Below are 7,988 nucleotides of genomic sequence, written 5' to 3' on the forward strand. Positions count from 1 at the left end.
CTTGAAACATCTAAATATATCTATGATAATATGGTGGAGCTATTCTCAGTTACTACAACTAGGGAAGTGATATCGTTGCGTAATGAATTATATAAAATGAAGATATCCAAAGAAGAAGGAATAACTCCCTACTTCATGAAGGGCTCTGAGATGAGAGACCAACTGCAAGAACTGTGAGAAGTTATGTCAGACAGAGAGATGGCCACTATAGTGCTCAATGCATTACCTGAGGAATGGGGCAACTTCAAATCAAGTATATATGCCAATAAGGAAGCCACCTCGTTGAATGAATTTTGGTCTCTATGCAAAATTTAAGAGACTATACTCGAAGCCAAGGATCATGTACGATCGAAGGAGTGGGCATTTGTTGTTATGGCCAAAATAAAATGGAAATTTGGAAATTTGGTCCACAAAGTAAGGGTAAAGAAGATATGTCCAAAGTCCAATGCTTTGGCTGCCAAGAATATGGACACTATAAGAGGGATTTGCCTAAGTTCAAGAAGGAAAAAAATAAGAGGAAACAAGAAGAAGACCACATTAACCAAGAAGTGAAAGAAGAAGATAAAAATTAGAATAAGGAGGACCCTCTGGATCTCTGCTATGATTTGAAATCAACTTCTTCACATAAGTCTTCTTTAAAGTTTTGGGTATCATAAGAACATGTAACCGTGGGATAGAATGCATGGTTTATGAGAATGGCATATTCAGGAATATAGGAGCATTATGCGGAGATAGATATATTCATGTAAGAAGGATGTAGCCATTAGATAAACTCATCAATGCATGAAGGAATGATCATGATCATCTTAGAAGGCCACTATCTTCAGCAGAAAGGAGAATTTGCAGGATGAGGACACAAGGATCCTTCAGTGAAATCTTCAATAGAGGGTTCATGAATTTAAGGAAAAATAGATGTCTCAATAAGAGTTCCACTTATGGGGATTCAAGAAAGGATGATATGTAGGCAAGAAATGATGTAGCAAAGCAAAGGAGATTGAGGTAATCTCAATCTATGAAGTTATCAAAGGAAGCTGAGATGATCAAGGAAAGAACTAAGATGAGGTATGTATGCATATATGTTTTTAGTTAAAGTCGTGTCATCATTTGTATCAATGAGCATGGAGGATTTCTCTGGTAGCATGGTTAAGGACAACGTAGATCTCTTTCATTGAACAAAATGCACGAGGGCATGGCTCACTTACTGATAAAGGTCAACATGAGAAATGTCCTCATATGGAGTATGAGATGGTTGACAAAGAAAAAATATTAAAGAAGCATATGAGATAAATATATCAAGGATAAAACGACACCTTTGACACTAGGAATCAAAATCTGACATATTTGTTGAAGGCATATCCCGAAAGAAGGCACAAGAATTTTGACAAAGGAAGAAAAAGATCAAAGGACCCTTGACACCTAGAAAGTCCTTGGAGATGTGAAAATGCAGGATGTTGATGATTCAAGCCAACAAGATGTCATGATGGAAATCCATCTTGTAATGTACTATCTGATTTAATGTTATTCTTTGATTTCTTGAATAATATCTGGATAGGTTCATGCAGGGCTACTGGAAAAAAAGTTGTAAGTATAAGTACAACTAGCATTCATGTGGAGGATGAAAATTCCAGAAAGAAGCATGATGTGAAAGAAGTGGCCATATGGTGAAGGTTCCATATATGTATCAAGAAGGCCACTTTCCATGAATAAAGGAATGACATGACAAAACAAGAAGGAAAGTGATTGATGGTTGATGCCCTACTAAGAAGAAGCTCGACTGAATTTCATGACATCAAGGAAAGAAAGTGATCAAGCAGCTGAAGGACCCACAAAGAAGAAGTTTCTAATGAAAAGGAGAGTCCCTAGTTGAGAGGGAGCTCTAACAAGTCCCTAATTAAGAGGGATCTTGGGAAAGTTCCTAGTCAGAGGGAACTTGGGTACATTCCTTCATAGGAATGGGCATATCTTCCCTAGTTGAAAGGGAGAGATAGACACAACATTCTTGTCTTCACGTGGGAAGAAATAATGGAGGATTGGGTAATCATATGACATCCAATACTCTTTGAGGATGTGTAGGGCATCCAAGATAAGAGTAGGCAAGAGGACCGATATTCTTTTAGGACTAGGAACCCATGATAAGAATAGTCATATAAGTTCATACTAAGTGAACACCCGAGTCGGTATGTACCTTGAGAGACAATGATGAAGGTGTCTATAGTCATTGGTCTTGCCAACACTGTGCTCTGATCTAATGAGAGATAGAGATGTCAGTCAAGGCCTTAATATGGAAACAATGTTGGTTACTATGATGCTAGAATAGATGGATTTCCAATCTAGTTTCTCTTATGTGAATTCTTCAGATTGAAAATGTCCAAACACCTTGTAAGTGATTTATGAATACCTCTCTAATTAAGAGGGAGTGTTGAATAAAGTGTAACTAGGTTTGGTCTTCATAAATGTAATTTTGATCTTTGTACTTGTAAAAGAAAAGAATTATTATTTTTGTCATTATCAAGAATGGGTTTCTTGCCCATTTGATAAGTTACGCACATGTTTAAGTGCTTCTAGGAAAGTCAAAGAGTCAATATAATTATTGAAGACCCATGTGGGCATGTTACACTATGTAAACATATGTATTAGAGTTAAAGAAATATGTTTAGGATGATCCTCTAAAGAAAAGACAAGTCTCCTCTTCAAGTCGGCTCAAAGAAATGAATTTTGGTGCAATTAAAGTCAAGTCGGCCTCACTAGCTCAAGTCGGCCCAAAAGGAGGGACAAACTCCTATATATAGGGCAGTTCAACCTCATCATTAGACCATAAAGTGATCTATGAAATCAATGAAGAAGAGAATCAAGAAAGAGGTGTGAAAAAGGAGCATAAAGGTGATTTTAGGGTAGCGTAGAAGAAGCAAGAGAAACTAAGTTTGGGAGGGTTGTTTTAGGGCCTAATTCTATCACATGTGCGAAGAAAGGAGGGAAATTCTTCTGTCACATCAGATCCACAAGTGCAGCAACATAATCAAGTTTGATTGAACTAAGAAAAGACGTCTAATAAGGCCTCCATCTCTAGCGAAGCAGAGGACAACTAAAGTGAAGGAAGGAACCAAGTAAAAGGGCTCATTTCAAGCCCTAGATCTGCCACACGTGTGAAAAATTCAGATCTGCAGTGGGGTAAGAGAATCAACCTCTTATCTTGGAAATATCTCTCAAGGAAGGTATCATTCTCTAGCCTAAGTATCAAGGGAAAAGAATATTTCCAAGCGAAGTAGAGAAGGAAAGGAAGACACTAAAGAAGAGGTCTCTAAAGAGACCTAGGGTTTCTGCAGTTACTGAAAAAAGAGCACTCAGTTGCCAGAAGAAGTGCGAAGGAAGAGATCAAGGTGCAAAGAAGAAGAAGGCATTGATTGAAGGACAAAAGGAAGAGAGACTGTGTCTTGTGCTTGGAGGATCTACTGGTCAAGGGTCTAGGGTTTGGCATTTGTCAATTGAAGCTTCAATAAGAGAAATTTGCATAAGGGTAAGAGGATAAACCTCTCAACTTGGAAATATCTCTCAAGGAATGTCTCATTCTGTAGCCTAAGTGTCAAGGGAAAGGAATATTGCCAAGCGAAGTAGAGAAGGAAAGGAAGATTTCCAAGCGAAGTAGAGAAGGAAAGGAAGACACCAAAGAAGAGCTATCTAAAGAGACCTAGGGTTTCTACAGTTTCCAGAAAAAGAGGACTTAGTCGCCAGAAGAAGTGTGAAGGAAGAGATCAAGGTGAAAAGCAGAAGAAGGCATTGATTGAAGGAAAAAAGGAAGAGAGACGGTGTCTTGTGCTTGGAGGATCTACTGGTCAAGGGTATAGGGTTTGGCATTTGTCAATTGAAGCTTCAATAAGAGAAATTTGCAGAAGGGTTTTCCTCTCTAGGAGAGAGAGATTTTTCCCTGGCTGAGAGCCAACATCTTCTGTTCTTGACTCTTTTGTTTGGGTAATTGTTTTATGAAGTAAGAAAACACACACTAATAATAATAAGAGAATATCGTGCTAATAAGAAATTAAAAAGTATTTCACAAATTGTTATCATCATCAAAAGAATCTCACTATACCTAGATGCCTTAGATTCTTCAACAGAGGTGACCTAATAAGGAATTCCAAGACAAGTCAAGCCTCTATAATTGGTCAAATGAACTAAGATTTGGAACATGAAACTTGAAATTGTTTTTGCTCAATACAAGCCTGACAACTTATTTGTTTGCTAGAATTGGGAAGATGGGTCCAAGATTATTGCCTTGCAAATGAAGTTCTCAAAACTTTCTCACGCTGCTTAGATTTGGACAATCCCTAGACAATTGATTTCTTGAAAGTTGCAATACTATGAGGTTTTGCAATGTACTCAGAGAGATTGACATATGACCACTTAATAAGTTGTTCTTTGAGGCCTGAGAAGTTAGACCAGTGAGGGTTCTTATCCAGTTAGGCATTGTGCCATTCAACATATTATTGTCTAGTACTAAGGTCTGGAGATTCCTCTGAAGAGAAAGCTCCTGTGGAAGTTTCCATAGAAAAAAAAAATGAAGTGGTATTTAGTATACCAAGGGAGGATAAGTGACCTATGTTTGCTAGTAGAGGACCCTAGATTCCTAGAGATGCTAGAGAGAGAACTTTAAGACTTGAAAGCTTGCAGAGGGTAGCTAAAAATGAATCTATTGAAAAAGATGATGACAAAGTCTGGTTTGAAACAAAAAATGTCCTATTTCCCTTTTAAAGAGAACCCTTGTCACCCACAATTTTCAGTTGTGTTATTGCTCCCTCGTAGCATACAATCGTGAGAGATGAAGGAGTAGTAAGGTTGAAAAAATTTGTATTATTGTTCCATCCTTTTAATGCACTCGGGTCCAAGAGATTCTAAATTATCAACATGGTCTATACATTAGAAGAATGGAATTGTTGGGAACCTAGTAGGAGAAATAGAATGAGGATTGGAATCAACACTGCCCACTTCAAATAAGAGAATGAAGCCTTACCTCTTGCCATTGATTTCTGCCTCATTTCTTAGAACAACTCATATTGGGTATAACTATATTGAGTGCTTGTAGCAACATAGTTCTGAACATAAGCATTGAGAATATGAACCCAAGTAGCATATCCCTGTATAATCTAAAACAAAAAGTAATACCCAATAGTGCAAAAACCAATTTTACCCAAATCCTCTATAGTGCTAGTTGTTTTCTAGAACTTTAGCCCATCCTGGAATGAATGACTATCACCCAAATTCATCAGTGCACTCGACATTGACAACACTAATCCTTCAACATGAATATGTGGTCCTTGTATTAGCAAGATGTTGAGGGAATCCATGCCACAAGAAAATAATTTTTGGAAAGCAGAGTCGTCGATGCAAGTGGAATTAAATTAATTCTCTACTGAGAATGGGAATGATCATTATGTTAAGGTTCAACAACTTTGAGACCGTCAATGCATTGCTTCATTTAATGGTGTTAATAATTGTGACAAGTGTTTCAGCGAGTCATGCGAAGTTTCAGAGCTCTAGAGAATCATCACGACATGCATTTCGGTGAGCCATGTGAAGTTGGAGAGCACTAGAGAATCATCAGGGCATGCATTTTGGCGAGTCATGTGAAGTTGCAGTGCACTGGAGAATCATCGGGACAAGCGTTCGACGAGTCATGTGAAGTTGTAGAGCACTGAGCATATAAAACATTTAAATCGCTAGCGTAGAGCTCGCTGCTGCATCGGGCTCTGTATCCCTGATGTGGCGGCGATGCTCAGGTCATTGTATTGCAAAAATAAAAACCTAAGGTGAACCATGGAAATTCAGTAGATTTTTTCCTAAAAAATTTGTACGAACACAAATAATGCAAATTCATGGATAATAGATGTCACTGCTATGCATGGTGACATCTCAAAAATAAAATGTATGGTGATACCTCCAAACAATTAGACTCTCAAATGGTGGATTGTTTAATGCACAATCTTCTAAACGGTGTAATAGTTCACGCGACTTCTAATGTGTAGAGTACCGTGGATTGTGCTATGAGCTTGATGACTACTTTATGACACATGGCATCTTTGCACACTAGGAAACAACGACAAGGAAACATCTTTGCAAACAACAAAGGTTGTAGGGCTCACTCACCAAAAAAACTCTCAACCCTTTTATGCAAACCTCACATTTAAAAACTCAAATTTACATTCAAACCCTTAGATTTTATGATCTATTCTACTCTCTACTTTGTGAAGAGTCTTACACCTTGGATTTTATGATCACTTTTACTCTTCACTCTGTGAAGAATCTTATACTTGTTGTGATATTCGAATCCTTGGATTTTGCAATTTGATGTACTCTATGAAGAGTCTTAAAATGGCTCACATACCATGCAAAGAGTTATATAAAGATTTATACAGAGATAAAGAGGGAAAATAAGGAATTTTATAGAATCCCCTAAAATTAACCACCTCTAAAGCAATTTGAGATTTGCATGAATTTCCTAAAAATATCAAACTAAGTGTCTAAAAATATATTTCTAAAAATGACTTGAACTATTGAACAAGTGTTTGAAAATGACTTGAACTAACACCAATTAATTGAAAAAATTATTTTCAAAAACCTAGAATAGTTAATTAATTTACTTCTCTTTTATTTTTCATAAAAAATTTACTTGAAATGTATATTTTTTATCACAATGTACAATTTTATCACAATTTACTTCTGTTTTCCAAAATGTAAAAATCTATCATCATTTTGGAAATAGTCATTATTTTGGCATTTTAATTTCCTTATGCTAAATTATTTTATAATACATTTTTGAAATGTTAAAAAACTTGCATATAATCAACATGCAAAACGAACCCCTCTAACGAACCATAGGCCATATTTCTTTTTGTTAAACTGTTATTAGTCCCTGCCTCCGGCATAACAAGGACTATAGCATTCGATTGAGCATTGAATTCATATTAGTTGCCGTTGACAGCGTTGTTCACCAAAATTTAAGCTAAGGTTTGGGCATTTCAATTTCGCGCAATGAAATTTTAACCAAACTTTTCACTTACACCTCTTATTGGAAACCTCACCTGTTTCGAGGCACATTACGATGGACATGGTTTTCACTTACACCTCTTATTGGAAACCTCACCTGTTTCGAGGCACATTACGATGGACATGGTTATTTTATCCAAAGTTTATTTGTTTTGCTGCTCAAAGTTTTCTTTTCATGCATGTTCAGGGTGCATGTTTTCCTTTCATGCATGTTCTCTGTGCTCTGCATGTAGCCAGTGCCAGATGTCTAATGGTTGTGCACAGGCATCCACGTTTGTCCAAAAATCCTTCCTCTGGAGCAGAGCAGAGAGTGTCAGGAGCAAATAATGGAGTGAGTTTCGAGAGAGTTTGAGGAGCAAAGCAGAGAGTGAGTTTCAGATCAAAGCAGAGAGTTTCAGTTTCAGGTGTCAAGGGGGGAGCTTCAGTTTCAGCCAAGGAAGAGAGGAGGAGTTTCAGTCAAGGAGGGGTTTGACAAGGAGGGTGGAGGTAATTTCTACTCGTTTACCTCTAGTTTTGTGCATGTGGAGGTAATTTCTGCTCGTTTACCTCTTGTTTTGTGCATAACTTATTAGCTAAGGAAAAATCTTGTCATTGTAGTGGCTATACTTCTAGCGTGACAATCTCCGCTGATGGAGAGATGGAATTGCAGGCAGGCCGTGGTTAAAGCCTCACAAATCTGAGCTAAGGTAATGCGAGTTCGATTCCACATCTTTGCAGCAATCCAAGCTTACCCAAGCAGAGGGCTTTATTGCATACCGAAAAATGGAAAGAGAAATCGTCGTAGCATAGCTGAAGCACATGGTTGTCTCTAGATCTATTTGAGATAGGGCCGACACCCTAGCTCTAATTAGGAGGGAATTAGCTCTAACGAAGTGTTGCCTTGCCGAGGTCATGCTTTTCTCAAAGTTCCTAGAGTTCAGGCGCTTTGCCGAAACTTGATTGAAATGACATAG

Source organism: Pinus tabuliformis, chromosome 8 (assembly GCF_031772625.1).
Source record: "Pinus tabuliformis cultivar Carrire ecotype Pingquan chromosome 8, CPIR1, whole genome shotgun sequence".
Lineage (NCBI taxonomy): Eukaryota > Viridiplantae > Streptophyta > Pinopsida > Pinales > Pinaceae > Pinus > Pinus tabuliformis.